Raw genomic sequence first — 18016 nt, forward strand, 5'->3', positions numbered from 1 at the left:
ATTACCTTTTATCTAAAGAATACCATACCAGATCCACCATATCTAAACTTTTTGTTTCGAGTTTCCCCTGCTCCATTTAATTACAAACTTTCCAGTAAGTATTTCTTTTGCGGTCCTTTAATACTGTAATATTGTAAATAAACACTTATTTAGCAAAATTCCCTCTTCAAGTTAGATTTACTTGGCAAATCTGAACATAGTAAATTCTCATTAATTATGATTAGAAGACCAGGTATATCTTTAGATCTAGGAAGAATTATTAGCTCCATAAACTTCACTGATTTCTTAATAATCACATTTCCACAAAAGCCCTACTTGTATAACCCATTAGAATTATAAAAATTGTACATACATATGTGCTGTCATTTTGCTGTTTCAATTGGTGGATGCAGGAGACAAGTTAAAGATCCATTTTCATATATTCATTCAACAGTGAGTAAATGTTATAAGAATATAAAGAAAAATATAAGATAGCGCTTACCCTCCAGATGTTTGGGGTGAGAAATAAGTAGCTACAAGGTATCATAATAGAGGTATACTCACAGGGAAGTTAGACTGAGAATTTACTTCCAGGAACTGGATGAGAGCTTTGTGAAGGGTATGCATTTGAACTCTGTTGAATATTATAAAGTCTTTTAAAAACCAATCTACTAAACTATGAATAATATCACAGAAAAGACAAATAGAAAATGTTAAAGCAAAAAAAAGAAAGAAAAAACCTTCAAAAAAAAGAATGCTAGTCATTTCTGGGTGGTGGGATCATGTCTGTTTTTTATTTTTCAATTTTTCTACGAGTATATATTGTTCTTATAATAAAGAGGACATAGTAAAATATTTTTCCATTCAATTTTTAAAGCCACAATTTGGCAAAGAATTGAACACTATTAAATGAAATGCTCTAAGTCAAAAAAAATTCTTAGAAAAATTAAGTCAGTAATAAGTATTTTATTTTTTATTAAATAATATGTAAAGAATCTGTAAAGGACAAACTAAAGATTTCATAATTGATTAAGCTATTTTTCAAAGAACTAGTGATTTTGGATGGAACAGACGTCTTTCCTTATAAGGTAGGCTTTAAAACTCATTAAGAAAAATTATTTTGAAATAGTCAATTTGCAACTAACAATAGGTTAGGTCTTTAATCTGGGTTTCTGGAGGAACGTTCTACTCTAACAACTAATTAGTCTGAATTTTTTTTCAATCACTGATGAAATGACACTAACATTTTCTTCAAGGATACTGTATTTATATGTTAAGTGATATAAAAGCATTTAATAAAACCGTAACAACGAACCACTGATTTCTATTTCGGTTTCCCATGCACTAAAAACTGTTTCCAGGGTCATATTCCATATAAATGAAGGCCTCTGACTAATTGTTTGAAATTCCATTAAAAGTCACAATATTCCACATGTTGTATTATCCTACCTATAAATGTGATAAAGGCATTTCAATGAAAAACTACATGCATCTTAAATCTCCATATGATTTATAACATAGGAAAATAAATGAATATGAGTAGGGAAAGGAGGGAAAATAACAGGATTTGTTACCAAAGGCACAACATTGAAGGAGCTTCAATTAATATTTACAGATTTTAATACCTGCTCAGATTTTCAAGATTTTGACTTTTTTTATTCTTTGATTTTATGTTCTGTGCTAGAGCATATTTAAATTAGTAGCATCACAAGATAACGTGAAATCTAAGCTCAACTAAAATTCATCTGAGGTATATCAAACTATACAAAATTACTAAAATAATGAATAATTATGTCTCGCCTAGCCTGTTAATCTCCCCAAAGTATGAAATTTTACTGATATTATCCTATTAATACTCTTTCATAGACTCTTACTATTTTTCAAGTGTATAAAGTCAGAAGGCAAACTTAAGGTTAAAACAAATTCTACCAAAAGTAATATGCAAAGGTCACAAAGTGGCATTCATATCCAGTAGGCAAACAACTCAACCTGAATAAACTGCCAAGATTTAAAAATCTGAAAATTTCACATAAAAAGAACTAGTTTTATTTTTTTTTTAAAGATTTTATTTATTTATTTGAGAGAGAGCACATGAGAGGGGGGAGGGTCAGAGGGAGAAGCAGACTCCCTGCGGAGCAGGGAGCCCGATGCGGGACTCGATCCAGGGACTCCAGGATCATGACCTGAGCTGAAGGCAGTCGCTTAACCAACTGAGCCACCCAGGCGCCCAAAAAGAACTAGTTTTATTATTTATTATTATTACTTTTTTTTTTTTTAAGATTTTATTTATTCATTTGAGACACAGAGATACAGAGAGAGAGAGAGCATGAGCAGGGGGAGAGGGAGAAGCAGACTCCCCGCTGAGCCAGGAGCCCAGTGTGGGGCTCGATCCCAGGACCCAGGATCATGACCTGAGCCGAAGGCAGACGCTTAACCATCTGAGCCACCCAGGCGCCCCTTATTATTAATACCTTTAAGTAGGCTCCACACCCAGCACGAAGCCCAACACGGGGCTTGAACTCACAACCCTGAGATCAAGACCTGGACTTAGATCAAGAGTCAGACACTTAACTGAGACACTCAGGTACCCCAAAAGATCTAGATTTTTAACTTCTCTCAAAAAACAAAAAACACCCCACTGGATCTAGCAACATTGGTCCCACTTCTGGAAAAGCTCTCCAGTTGCCTGGGTTCCCACTAGCCACTTTTCTCCCCACTTTCTATTGCTTACCAAACAACAGACTATCAGGACTAGGGTTTGTAACCACTAGAGTACAGAAGCAGTCAGATCTTGATTCAAATCCCAGCTCCTCAATCTCTAAACTGCTTCTTAACCCAAGACAAGTGGTTTAATCTCTTTAAGCTTCAATTTCTTCATCATAAGAATATAATAATGATTAATTATGAGGGAATAAAAGTAAAATAATATATATAATACCAGACAAATTTAAATGCTCGATAAGTGATATTCATTATTACACTATTTGGATTGAAATTCCAAACCTAATAAATAAGATTTATCATAAACACTTCCCTTCTTGTACAGACTTCAAAGGAAAAATGAAATCATGGCCTTATCACTCCATAAGGGTCCTCTGTAAAATAAGGATAAGAACAGTAAGTAAATGTCTTATAGTATGGAAATGAGTTAATATATGTAAAATGCTTAGAATAGTACATGCACCTACTAAACTCTAAGAAAGAATTAGTTCCAACAGTAGTACTTGTTCCCAGAGAGCAGGTATACATGAGCTTAATAAAAGTTTACGAGGAGAAATAAATTAGTAAGTAAAAAATGAATGAATACAAGACAGTTATCAAGATTATTTCTTTATATATGAATCCTCTCAAATATCCCATACTTTCATATTAAACCTGAAAATCTCAATGAAAACAAAGTTATTCTGATGTATTAAACTTTTTGGGGGCTCTGGGCACAAAATAATAAACAATTATTAAACTCTGATGGAAGCAAAAGAACTGACCATAATTCCAAGCATGCACATTATATGCTGTTCATAGTTTATTTCTGAAGGAATTTTAGAGAAACAGTATTTCATTACTGTTAGAACCAGACAAGTCTAGGCTAAGCTTTCTTTCAAGTTTTTTTGTGCCTCCAAGGATCTCAGCAGCTGAGTTTAGAACCAATGCAAAGAAGGACCTCACTACCTTTTAGAGCTACTGGTTTCAAAGCTTCAGCCATTAAAAACAAAGAATGATGAAAAAAGGTCTGGTCAAAGAGCAGCAGTAGTTCTCCACTAAATGGTGTAGTATCAAAAAGATGATTTGATCTTTAGCATACTAATCATCTCAGTAGAAGTAGTTTTTAATTAGTCTGGGAATAACAAAGCAGCTCAATCCTTCAAGTATTTAATTTAACAAAAGATAAAGATAGTCTCCCCTGGCTAAAGTGGTATGTACATTCCAGATTCCCTGCCATGTCACACAAATCCTTTCATAGCAATCAAAACAATGAGAAAAGGCAAAAAAATTTACTTAAAAAGAGCAATTTCCTTTCCAACCTAAATAAACTTTACACAAACTTGCTTCTGATAATCGACTAAACAAGCTGCACCACCAGCATCAAGGGAGGGTGTGCGGATATCTAGCGGGTGCTGCAGTTTATCACAAAACCGTCTAAAATAATTGGAAGTGACAACCAGCACTACCACAAATGATTTATTAGTCTTTCACTCAGCTTTTCAGCTTCCTCGGGGCCAGAATAAATAATTTACCAACTCTGTATCTTCCAATCATTAATTCTTCCCTATGCATCCAAACTACATTTAACTCTGCTAGGTTCAATGGAATAAAACACACAATAGGAGTATTTTTCCAAATATAGAATTATCTGACCAAATGCAAAGGCAAATTTGTCAGTCAAGATGTACAATCCAGATGTAGAAGAATTTAAGAGCTCAAAGTCAGCAAGTGCAGTTGAATTTGAGGGAATAAAATCAAGTGAAGTGGAAATGAAAGTAGAGCCTAGTGAAGAGCTCTGTCTCTCATAGATTAGGAAAGGGTCCAGTGACACTGTGTACAGTAACCTGACTGTGGACAGTAACCTAAGCACACAGCATCAAAGAGACTTTAAACCTCAAGCATTACCATCTCAACAGTCAATTAACAGTCTGATTGTCTTCCCTAAAACTCTCCCGTAAGTTATTAAAAATTACACAGTCTTCCCTCAAAAAAAGGTAGAAACTTTAAAACAACGTATAAGATTTTTTTTTCCACACAAAAAACAAACTTAATACAGGGCAAGATGAGACACCTTCTTTGAAAGTATTTTCCTATTTTGAACGGGTTTATGAGACAGTTACATACTCCTAGGAATCGAAAAAAGAAAATACATGTAAAAATCAAAGAAATACTCCAAAAAAACTTTGACAATGACGTTAAGAGGTATGTCTATTAATTACATAGAAAAAACAGAGAGGGCAAAAAAAAAAAACACACCCTAAATCTATTTTTGATGTAAGCTAGTCTTGTCTCATTAAATCAGCATCAATGATTAAAACAGAGATCATTTTTGGTACATAATGTATTGCATTGTTAGAGCAGCATCTGTTTATTACACAGCATAAACATTTTTCAGCTTTCTGAAACTACTGATACACAAGAAATGATGCAGACCTACTAATTTATTCAATCTTTTTTATTTCATGAAGAAATACTTTCAGTGAAAGGGTTAATAACATTAATATTCTAATATTTGGCCTTGTATGAGGCAGCTTCAAGTTGCTGGGCGCACAGTCCAAGAATTTCATAAACCAACAGCTTCCTCTTCAATAGAGTGCATCACAATCCAAATCTTAAGTGTTTAATATGTGTTTAAGTATACTTTTAAATACATGACTTCTACCAAAATGTAAAATGCACTAAAATAAAGCCTAATGAAAATAATATAAATGAGCCCAAATAATGTAATTTAGGTTATAAAATTTTCAAATAATCTCTAAAAAAAATTCCAAAATATTCACAAATAAGAGTGTATTATTTTCAATATTTCACAGTAACTGAAACAATTATATAACTATCTGGGAACAAAATCATATTGTTCATATTAAGCAAAACCATCTTATTTATGCACAGACCCAGTGCACCTGTTGCAATGGAAAAATAAACCCCCAAACAACATAGGTCCCAGCCTCCCACAGGTTAAAATAAAACAAAAATGTAAAAAGTGGAAAATACAGAAAAGGGCATCTTTTTCAAACAAACACACAAAAAGCTATTTTATGTTTTCATATACAGAAGTGGTAAAAAGATAGAAGAGTGTTTTCAAAAAGAGCAGCATAACAAGACTGTAGGCAGGCTTCTTTGCAATTGGCTTTCAGCAGCACAGGAACTCCAGCAAGAAAGGATGAAGCAATACACAGCTCTAGGGGCACCAAACTGCCTGAGGATGCTGCCTAATACCAGAACCTGGACACAGTGCTCTAAGAGTTGACAGCAACTTGTCCCATGTGCTGAAAACACTGAGCCCTGCAAAGCCACATGAATATCTGTGGAAAAAGTCTGTGCAAAGTATCCTGACCCTTAAATGTCCACCAAATGGGAAACAGATACACAAACTGTGGTACTGACTTTGTCCTATCACGAAGTATTAAAAAACAGTTAAAATTAATACACCAGATGTAAAAATAGAAGGAACAGCTCACTAGATGTCCATCAACAGATGAATGCATAAAGAAGATGTGGTGTATATATATACAGTGGAATATTATGCAGCCATCAAAAAAATGAAATCTTGCCATTTGCAATGGAACTAGAGGGTATTATGCTAAACGAAATAAGTCAATCAGAGAAAGATAAGTATCATATGGTCTCACTGATATGAGGATTTTGAGAAACAAGACAAAGAATCATACGGGAAGGGAGGGAAAAATGAAACAAGACGAAACCAGAGAGGGAGACAAACCATAAGAGACTCAATCTCAGGAAACAAACTGAGGGTTGCTGGAGTGGAGGGGGGTGGGAGGGATGGGGTGGCTGGGTGATGGACATTGGGGAGGGTATGTGCTATGGTGAGTGCTGTGAATTGTGTAAGACTGATGAATCACAGACCTGTACCCCTGAAACAAATAACACATTATATGTTAAGAAAAATTAAAAAAAAAAAAAAAAAAAAAAAAAGCTCAAAAAAAATGTTGGGTCAAAAGAATTTTAAAAAAGCAAACTACATAAATATTCTAATTTAGTAAAAACAGTCAATGTTGATGAACACATAAATGTACTAATAGTCTAAAAACATGGACAGGAAGGATATAAACCAATTTCAAGATGGAGGTAACCTCTGTGAAAGGAAGGATTTTAAAATGCTTTTAAAATACATATACAGCAAATGTTAACATATTAATTCTGCATGGTAAATACAAGGTTGCCTATTCTAGTTATCCTCTGTACTTCTACAAATATTTGGAATATTTCTTAAGTATTTTAAATCTAAGCCATGATGTAAATAATTTTCTAACGAAAAAAATTAAAAAGACTTTACAATATCCTTACCTGAAACATGAGGGTCTATCTACTTTCTTAAAAATCACTAGTCTGGCTAGTCTCCATATCCTAAAACTTTCAAATTCCCATTTAAGAAACTAAAAATTCTACCCTCTTTTCACAACTGATTTGCCTTAGTAACATTTTCAAATCAAGTTCTCAAGAGACTCCACGCTTTTATCTCAAAATTGAACTGAGGGATTCCACCAGGTAGACACCCTAAGTAAAATTAAAAACAATCTTAGCAGGGGCTTTGAAATAACTGGTTCTACCATTTATTGTTAGAACAAACAGGCTTGATTGAGAACCTGACTCCCCATTCCTTGGCTCTAACTTCCATGGGGGATATTTTTACTTCATTAGTGAATATGTTCTTTTTCATTTTCTTTGTTTATGTGAGATATTAAACTTCTACCTGTTAGGAGGGAGAGAGGGAGGGGGGAAGGGATTGATTCCTAGTAAGCCTTTAGACTTATCTAATGAAACCTTAACTCTAAAGAAAGTCAGTACCCCAATGACAAGCTTTTTATCTTGTGTTAAAATTTTGTGCAGTCCAATTTCTTTTAAGTTTAGCCTCATTTCTTTATAGGCCTTTGGAAATTGGACAGGTCATCTATAACTAGAAACAAGATGCCTCTCATTTAGAATCACATTTGTACACTAAAACAAAAGTTTAATACACTTTTTTGTCACCATGAAGAAAATATCAAAGTTACTGTTAATTTTCACAAAAACTGATAAATATTCTCTCAAAGTAGAAACCATCTGATTTAAAGAATTACTGGCTTGTTACCGTACACAAGAAATCATATTCAACTTATATTGATGTTTTCTATCTGAAGTATGTCATGCAATATTGTAATTTATCTCATAAATCTACTACAGTGTGATCAAATCCTATCAACTCTGATTGGCATAAATTTGAAACAATGAAGCAATCACATCTGTTAAGCAGTTCTAGCTTGCTAGACACCACTGTAAAAGTTTACACAATAACATAATTACATTTTTTTCTCCATAAGACCTTTCTGCACTTAATTGAGTTTTCATAACGTTTTTTTGTGTGTACTAGGTTCTGTGTCATCTCCCATACAAAGTGGGATACAAAATAAAAGATAAGAAAAGGAGATGGGAGAAATTGTGGGAGATGGGTAGTAGACACAGTATATATGTGAAACTGGTATACCTGAGAAAAAATGTTCATGAAACTGCAAATGAATTACAAGATAGAAAAAAATTAGTGAATTCGAATGAAAAAATATCTAACTTCATCCTGGAGTGACTGTTGAAAAAATATGAATACTGAATTTAAATAAAAATACATAGACACAAAACAAGTAAACCATGTTTTATGAAGCAAAAGATTACCATACAGCAAAAAAAATTACCACCTACCATTTTTGGTGTAACCCTAATTTCTGAAACTTGAATGATTTTATAAAAATATTATAATAGTACATGAATATGATAACAGCATAATATATATATTACATAAATAATAGTAATAGTATAATATATATCCTATAGAATATATATGAACAAATAGGTGAAAAATGCAATATCCCAAGAATAATTCTATGTAATTTTAAGAACATTTCTAATAGCTGACAAACTCATGGAGAACAATCACTAGGCCCTAAAGATACAGGGTCTATGGACTAAAATAAGAGATAAATATTAAACATTAAAAACAAGTTAAGTAACTTTATCAAGTTATCAATCCTTACTGCTTTTATATACAACATGCCTAAGATATAACTTAAGAATATGTCAACATTCTACTAAAGATAGCTAAATTACTCTAAATCCCATCTTGGTCACCATATAGAATTTTAAGACATTTCCCATCCTACTGAACTTTGTACCTGCCACTCCTTATGTGTATACATCTTAAGAAAGTACACCTCAAAAGTGAATACCTCTTCACACCAACCAGGGACTTCTATGTACTCAGTACATATTTCCAGATTGATTTACTTTTCTTTTTAAAGATTTATTTATTTGAGAGAGAGAGAGCATGTGTGCTCACAAGCTGGGGCGGGTAGAGGGAGAGGGAGACAAGCAGACTCCCCACTGAACAGGGCTCAATCCCAGGACGCTGAGATCATGACCTGAGCTGAAATCAATAGTAATTTAGCTATCTTTAGCTTAACCGAATGAGCCACCCATGCACCCCTGATTGATTTATTTTAACTTGTATGAAAACATGAGTCATGAGTCAAATAGTTTAAAATAAAATTTTATTTCCTACCATTAAAGTTAAAACTAATAAAACAAAACAAAATTATGATCAAAGGAAAATATTCCAGAAAGAGATAACAGGTAATTCTGATGGTGAAACTTGAATTCAAGAGAGTGAGAAGGTCTTTTTAACAAAATCATGTGCTAATTCAGATGTTTTCCTTTTGTCTATGGATATGGCAAGTTTTCACAAAATAAATATATCCTGTTTTCTTAGAATTTTCAATTTTATTATTTGGAATTATTAGAATGCTATGTTAACCAAAAGACAAGAATTTTTCTCCATTCTTGTCTCTTTCCTATGATTTTGTTGTACTCCCCTTAATATACAACTCTTCACTAGTTGTTTTTTTAATATCTTATAGCTTAATTCCTAATCAAATGCCTTAAAAAAGATGCTCCCTTACATTGAAACTCTCATGACTACTTTGTATTTTAGCCTCAATATAAAGACATTAATTTGATTACCATAGGACACTAACAGTATTAACATTTTACTAAAAGTATATCTCCATTTTTATTTTTTATTTATCAAACACTAATAATCAAATAGAATTAAAATAAGAAATAACTACAATTCTTCTGACAAAACTGTACTGTTGTTGCCTACCATCTATCTCATTTCTATATTTTGTTCATTTTTTCATTCATTTAAGAAATACTATTTTTGTATTGAAATACTGGTAAAAATAGGACAACTCCTGTTTTTGTTACCAAGATAAGCAATAAACTAATAATTATAACATTGTACAGTAAGTGCTCTACAAAGATTTGTGGAAAGTGAGGTGATATCACTGAAAAATCAGAGAAAGCTTTTGAGAGCTGCATCTTGCAGGATAAGTTAGCCAGGAAAGAGGTAAGGAGCGAACAACTCATAAAAGGATTGATTCAAAAAAGATTAAGATGATGAGCCGATTTCCTCTCCTTCCCAAACCCCAAAAAGATCTCAAATTTTTGCAAAATAGCCTATCAAGGGAAGTAACTCATCAAAGAACTTATCATAAAAGGCTGTGAGGAGGGGCGCCTGGGTGGCTCAGTTGGTTGAACATCAGACTCTTGATTTTGACTCAGGCCACGATATGTGGAGCTCCACGGTCAGCAAGAAGTCTTCCTGGGAGTCTCTCTCTCCCTCTGCTCCCCACCCCCTGCCCTGTGCGCGCTCTCTCTCTCTCAAATAAATAAATCTTAAAAAAAAAAAAAAAAAGATAGTGAGGAGAAGCAAACTATTTTGTCCACAGTCAGTAACATTCAGCCTCACACATGCCAACTCTACTACCCTGGTGACAAATTTCCAAATAAGAGAAAAAAAACAAACAGGAGAATGAATTAATTCAAGATAACTTCCCCAAACTGAAAAACACTCGCTTCCAGAATGAAAGGGTCCTTTCAAGTGCCAGTATAAACAATGAATAAAATCTATTCCAAGACACACCATCATACAAATTCAGAGATAAAGATTCTAAAAGCTTCAGAATAATAAAAACAGGTCATGCACAGCAGAAAACAATGTGGTGGGGGGGAAAAGGCCATGGAGTTCTTGGAAGCAACACCAAATGCTGTGAAACAAAGCCTTAAAAATTCTAAAAGAAAATTACCTACAACCTAAAAATCTATACTCAACCAAACTATTAATCAAGTCTGAGAGTAATATAAAGGCATTTTAACCCTTCCTAAGATGTATGTGCGTATAATAAGGAGGTGAAGCCAGAAAAAAGACAATGATTTGTAATCGCAGATAAGGACCAGAGCAAAGCTATCCAACCTCAGAGATACCAACCCCTGACCTTCTAGATCACTTCAGTACCTCACAGCCATGAATGAAAATGGCAGTAGCAGCTAAAAAAACAGTAACCACAGTAAACAATACTAGAGGAAGCAATTAGAAGCAAGTACTCTTTACCTAGGCAAAGATGCCTGTGAGGCTGGAAGGAAACCCCATGACAATGGCTGTCTTCAGATAAGTCTCTACCAGTAAATGACTGCCAAACTGTTACATTCATCTCTAAAGTTATGCTCATATGCATTATAAATAGTGTGACTTTGAAGATAAACAAAATCATGTATCTATAAAAAAAAAATGCATTCATACACACACAATTTTCACTCACAAAAAGGGTTTAACTGGATTATTTTATAATTAGGTTTCATTTAGGAAACCAATAACAAAATATAACAGTATAGTTTCTATGAAGTGGAGACTGATTTAGAGATATAAACAACAGTTCAAAATGGTTCTAAATTATTATATCACTCATCAATTTTAGAATCCCCCCCAAACTGATTAATTAGCATTAGTTATTTTTCAAATTTTAAGTGAAAAACTGTGCCCACTCTATCTGGTTGTCTTATGGACAAAATAAAATCTCCTTTTTTGACTCCATTATTACATATACTTCCTATGCAGTTAATTTTCATCTACAAAACTATCAAAGAAATCAGAGTAAGTCCCTATATTCCTTACTAGAAGAGTGTTTAATGCTGAAGGATTTAATTCTACATGAATTGTTAGTTTTGATAGAAGCTCCAATTTAATCTGGAAGTATTCTTTAAGCACGTGAGTTGGAACAGCTAAGAGAAATAAGCACACATTTCTACAACAATAGTTCTCAATCCCACCAGATCCAATGCCCCTTTAATTCTCTGTACTATCCTGAAATGAAGTTCAGAGATAATAAAATCTAACTACACATAGAATGTTCTTTTTAAACCAATATTAATTCCCTAACCATAATATTAATGAAAAATAGAAGTAATTTATATCAAAATACTTACTTCATTAAATAAATGCTTAGGCATAGCTACTTAAGAAGGGAGAATAAAAGTCACATATTTGCACCTATATATAATAAATAAATTTAGATCTAAGAGACAAAAGAAGTCATTCTCCATAAGAAGTACAAGAAAACGAAAAAAGGAGCAGTACAGGAGAACTCTAGAATAAAAATTAGTGTTAAGTGATTACAGACAAAAATTCATTTAATGTGAAGATAAAGAGAGAAGCGGGGCGCCTGGGTGGCTCAGTTGGTTAAGCAACTGCCTTCGGCTCAGGTCATGATCCTGGGGTCCCTGGATCGAGTCCCGCATCCGGCTCCCTGCTCAGCAGGGAGTCTGCTTCTCCCTCTGACCTTCCTCTCCCTCATGCTCTCTGTCTCTCATTCTCTCTCTCGCAAATAAATAAAATCTTAAAAAAAAGATATAGAAGCTTAAATGAAATAAAGATTAAAATGCCAATACAAATTACATACTGTTCAAATGGAAAAAATTATGAAATACGTTGTTAGTGCAACTGACCTGCGTTTTATTTTTAAGTGCAGTGTCAAACAATTACCTATGCAAAGACATGGTACAGTGTGATTACAATATATCCCAGTAATACCACCACATTGTCAAGGCATGTATACATTAAGTCTCTAGTACTTGGAGCACTGGGTGTTATACACAAACAATGAATCATGGAACACTACATCAAAAACTAATGATGTACTGTATGGGGATTAACATAATAAAATAAAATTTAAAAATATATATATAATAGAGACTACATCCTCCTAAAATAAAAAATAGTAAATAGAGTGAGTATGTATTACAAGAAGTTACAGAGAAGTTATATAATAAACTCCTGGAATGGTTATCATAGTACTACTGAACACTAGGCAACATAAAAATAAATGATTTTAAAATATAATTTTAACAACATATTATTATTCTAAAAAATGAAATTTTAATTAGGATGGCAATTATGAAATATCTTTAAACAATCTTTATCAACTAATAAAATTCAGTGAGTTCCATTAATTTAAAATTCAGTTTGTTGTTACAAAAGTCTTAAACATCTTATTACATATTTGCAATCAGTATTCTTGAGCCTCCAGTAAATTGCATTACTGAACTGAAAACTTTTCAGCTAAATTTCTAGTTAGAAATGCTATATATAGGGCGCCTGGGTGGCTCAGTCGTTAAGCGTCTGCCTTCGGCTCAGGTCATGATCCCAGGGTCCTGGGATCGAGCCCCACATCGGGTTCCCTGCTCTGCGGGAAGCCTGCTTCTCCCTCTCCCACTCCCCTGCTTGTGTTCCTGCTCTCGCTATGTCTTTCTCTGTCAAATAAATAAATAAAATCTTAAAAAAAAAAAAAAAAAGAAATGCTATATATAAATCAGGATGTGGAAAGAATGTGTGAAGTAAATTACACAGAATTTTGAGAGGATTTCTTTATTCTCCTTAAACTTCCCCTCCACACAAATTTCCCCTCAAGTATAAGATTCTTCATGTAACATCTTACAAAAAGTTGTCAGTATTATTATACATGAAAGTATTACTACTTTATCTTTGAAAAAAATTTAAGCAAGCAGACATTGAAAAGTTACATGGTACTCAGGACAATCTTTTATAGTCTGAGACTGCCCCATACATTTTAGGATACGTAGCATCCCTGAGCTACATCCATTAAATGCCAAAAACACTCCCACAGTATTGTGACAAACAAAAGCATAATTTCCAAAACTCCCCTTTTGAGGCAGCACACTCTTATTTAGAAATCATAACTCTAGAAGTCTTACAGCAAAGAGCATACTATAGTGGGAAAAACAATAGAAAAAAGTGTTTCAAAAACATAAACACATCAATTATACAAAAAATTGAAACTTGCCAATTTTATCCTCTTCCAAACATCCTGTGACCTGTATTTTTTGATATTGTGTAAAGAGAATGACTTAAAGAGATTTGATAACCACCCTAGATTATATGTATATCCTCTTTATGTAATTTTAATAGAAAGCTTTCCTATGTATCTTTTTAATATTCCAACTCTTACTTAGCCAAATTAAAGTCAAAAATAGAATATAATCAATAAAGTGTATATGTATAGATAGGCATGCCATGCTTACATAATTACCTTAGTGTGGATTTTACTTGGTTTTTGTTGTTGCTATGTTGGTCGGTGTTCATTGTTTCACTGAGCAACATCAACACTGAGATACTGCATTTATAATATTCAGTATTATTAAAGACTCATATGTCAGTATTATTTAGTGCCCCAAGAAATCCTTACTGTATGAGTCCCATTTTTTATTTTGCAAACTCTAAATTTAATAAGGTTCTATTTAATTAGTCCAGGATTCAAATATACATTCATGCCAAATTTAGCAACCACACAGGAGATTAGGGAGAAAGGTATCTGAAACACTTCCACAGGAACAACCTTGGGTTGTTCTCTTAAAATATCAGTGCAGGGACCCACAGTACTTCACACGCTATCCACAAAACAGAAGAGGTGTGAAAGAAATTTTGTGTTTAACATGACCTTTGGCTGTACTTTCACTTGTCATAATTATAAAGGAGCTACTCTCAGAGCCAACATATAAGTAATGTTACCACTCTTACAACCATAATAGTATTTTATGAAGTACTTTATACTGTGACAAACTCAAGGTAGAATATAAGGACGCTCTTCCTTTGTTACCAAGCATAACAGGCCTTTCTGAACAAAAAGAGTTCTGATATTATACGTATGAATGAGTAAGAATTATTACAGAAGAATTTTTTCTTTTTACTGTACAATCAAACACAAATATGTCAGTGTGGTTACTTGTTTCAACTTAACAAATCATCTAATGCTCTAGAGGCAAATAAACTGGAACCTTAATAATCTAATTATGACTTTAATAATGTAATATGTCATTTTAGATAAATACCTGCCAAGAGGGAATTAAAAAGAAAACTACAAAAAAAAAAAAAAAAACCTTTTCTAGAGATTCCTGTTTTCCCATACAAAATTTCACCAAGGAAAAACACTTGTTTTTAAAAATATTTTGGCAAAACTGCCAACATATCGATACATACATGATATATAACATGGATCTTTGGGGGGGATGGGGGAAAACACTGGATCATCCAACATAAAATTTATATTTGGAAGGTAGAACAAATAGGATTAGTTTTTAGTACAACGTTAAATATGCCACCAATTAAAAGATTTAGAAGGCAAAAATGAGCACAGAAAATACTACAACGTATGATATGAAGAGAAATTTTAGAACTTTCTACTATACCATAAGCAATTTTGCCAGCCCCATCTTTCTGTTCCCAATTGTAATACCTCTTTACTTTCACCTTGAAAATGGGCTCCAAAAGCTGTGAAACATCAGTCACACTTGATAAAAGTCATAGCCACAAACTGCCTTGGTTGCCTAACAAAAACATACAAATACTGGCAAAAGAAGTCAGTTTTATCACAAAATCAAATATTTTTAAAGATATTGTACATGAATTAAGATTCCTCTTAAATATATGTTATATAAGGGTATTAGGAATTACTCATAGACAGGTGAGATATTGCTATCACACTAGTATTAGTGTGTCCTGAATTGGAAGATAAATTATATGGTCATCCTAGCTATTACAGTATTTCATATTACCTAAATCACAGATTTTGAGGATTTTATGATGTAACATTAATTATTTACTTGGAAACTCTAACTTAAAAACTCTGATTCACACAATACCTTGTTGTTCATACAAATGCAGCTACCTATGGCACTCACACCAACATCACCCAAACTCTTCTGCTAACCCTAGCTCATCTGTTTTCTTATGTTTGTGTACTTCAGACCCAGGATGATGAAGGCTTATCTTTGTCTTCAGGTAGCAAACAGAATATAAAGATCCCATTCTCTTAGCCTCACACCAAATTCACAACATTTTTCCTTACTCCTGGAGGCTCTACAAAATCTTTTAAATAATTACATTTAAGTGTTTAAAATTACAATTGGCTATTTTCTCATCTTTTTTACACACATGTTAAAATACTTAACTGTACATTAAACACTATATTTAGAGTTAATTTAATAGTACCTTTGTGGCCATTTCTATAAAAGCTCAGGCATCAGACTCTTAATCATTCTTTTAACAATATGTGTCTAACCCTGATAATACCATTATTTTTATAAGGAAATCAGACTTGACCTAACAGAGCCCTGGAAATGGCCTTGGGCTTAGGAGTCCAAAGATCTGAGTGTTGGACATCCACCAGGCAAACCATACAATCTCCCTGAGGCACAAATTCTTTTTATGTAATTCTGATCCACTATATGGGATTACAAGAAGAATCAAGTCAGAAAATTCAAGAAGCTCAAGTACTGCCTACTGTTTAGAAAAGATGACCAAGTATAACACAAAGTGAATACACTTAGCAAGTTAAACCTATCAGAAATAAAGAACTACATTCTCAAAAACAAAAATGCAAAAAAAAAAAAAAAAAGCAAACACCACCCAAAACTGGTTAATACCAACTACACATGCAAAACTGTAATGGGCTAAGAAAAACCCTTGAGAGTCAGACAAAATGAGTCCTAATCCCAGCAGCATCACTTACTGCCATGTGTGTGGTAATGAGCAAGTTACTTAACATCTCCAAGTTTCTGTTTCCTCATTCATAAAATGAAGACAGTAACTGTATTTATCTCACTGTGAAGAAAAATAATCCATATAAAACATATAAGCACTGTACCTGCACATAAGTGCTTAATAAATGCTAGCTATTATTATGAAAATTTCCACTGATGTCTCCTTCCAAAAACAAGTCCTAAAAAATTGTTTTGATGTCAGGAGAAAATTTCCCATATGTGTGCATATGTGTATGTGTATGCATGCACATATGTTTGTCTTCCAATGAAGACCACTTGGATAACACAGCTAATACTCCACAAATACATATTAATAGTGTGGCTGGGCATATTATTGTGACAACTAACATAGTAAGATCTTATTCAACATTGGAGAAGGCAGCTTTTTTCTTCAAAAGAAGTCCACATTGGCATACTGAAGCACATTTTGAAATAAAATTCCATATCTGACAGTATTTGTGGTTGTTCATCTCCAAAACAGAAGTCACAGATATGTATAATACACACATTTTTAAATCCATGTATATAAATCAAATGAAACCACTTCCTTTAAGGCAAACATATGAAGACGCTAAAGCAATATTCCAATTAAACATTCATATATTCAATATTTCAAAATAAGAAATGTGGGTATATATATATATATATGCATAATTTACATTCCATAGTAAAACCTGTCTACAGAGGCCATTTTCACCATATTTCAACAGCATCCTGGGGTGCCTTTTGGCTCAGTCAGTTAAGCGTCTGACTCTTGATTTCAGCTCAGGTCATGATCTGAGGGTTGTGAAATCGAGCTTCGCATCAGGCTCCGCTCTGGGTGTGGAGCCTGCTTAAGATTCTCTCTCCTTTTCCCTCTGTTCCTCTTACTACATCCCACCCCTTGCTCACGCTCTCTCTCTCAAAAAGAAAAAAAATTAAATCAAATCAAATCAAATTAAGAAACAGCATCCTAACTTGAATTGTACAATGCTGTCTCTCTCTGAAATGTTAAAACTGTAAAGTACACAGTAATTCACTGCAAGCAAACACAGAAGACTAAGTTGTGCATATGACATTCTTTTACCCAACTACTTAACCTATTCATTAAGCCTATTCAATGACAGAGCACTAATAACTGCACTATCTTATGAAATAGAATCAGACGAAAGAAAAAATACCTTATTTGGTTAAAAATAGAAACTTTACATGAGAGAATTATTAGCTAAAGTCAGAGAAATTATAGCTTTCATTTATAAAAGCCCTTGTCCATTTTAGTTCATTAAAATAAAGTTGTATAAAACTTTCCATAAGGGATATGATGATATTAAATATGTCACTATGGCTGGTATAAAAATTTATATCAGCATCATGCTATTTGCCAAATACGCATATAATGAGAATTTTAAAAAAT

The 18016-nt window shown here is 33.3% G+C and overlaps 1 long non-coding RNA gene across 1 annotated transcript in view; it reads right to left on the reverse strand.

Annotated features, from left to right (window-relative positions):
- LOC110570854 overlaps window positions 1-18016 on the reverse strand; it is a 164010-nt gene that overhangs the window by 92687 nt on the left and 53307 nt on the right. The window lies entirely within an intron of this gene.

Source organism: Neomonachus schauinslandi, chromosome 1, assembly GCF_002201575.2.
Source record: "Neomonachus schauinslandi chromosome 1, ASM220157v2, whole genome shotgun sequence".
In the NCBI taxonomy this organism is placed as follows: Eukaryota; Metazoa; Chordata; class Mammalia; order Carnivora; family Phocidae; genus Neomonachus; species Neomonachus schauinslandi.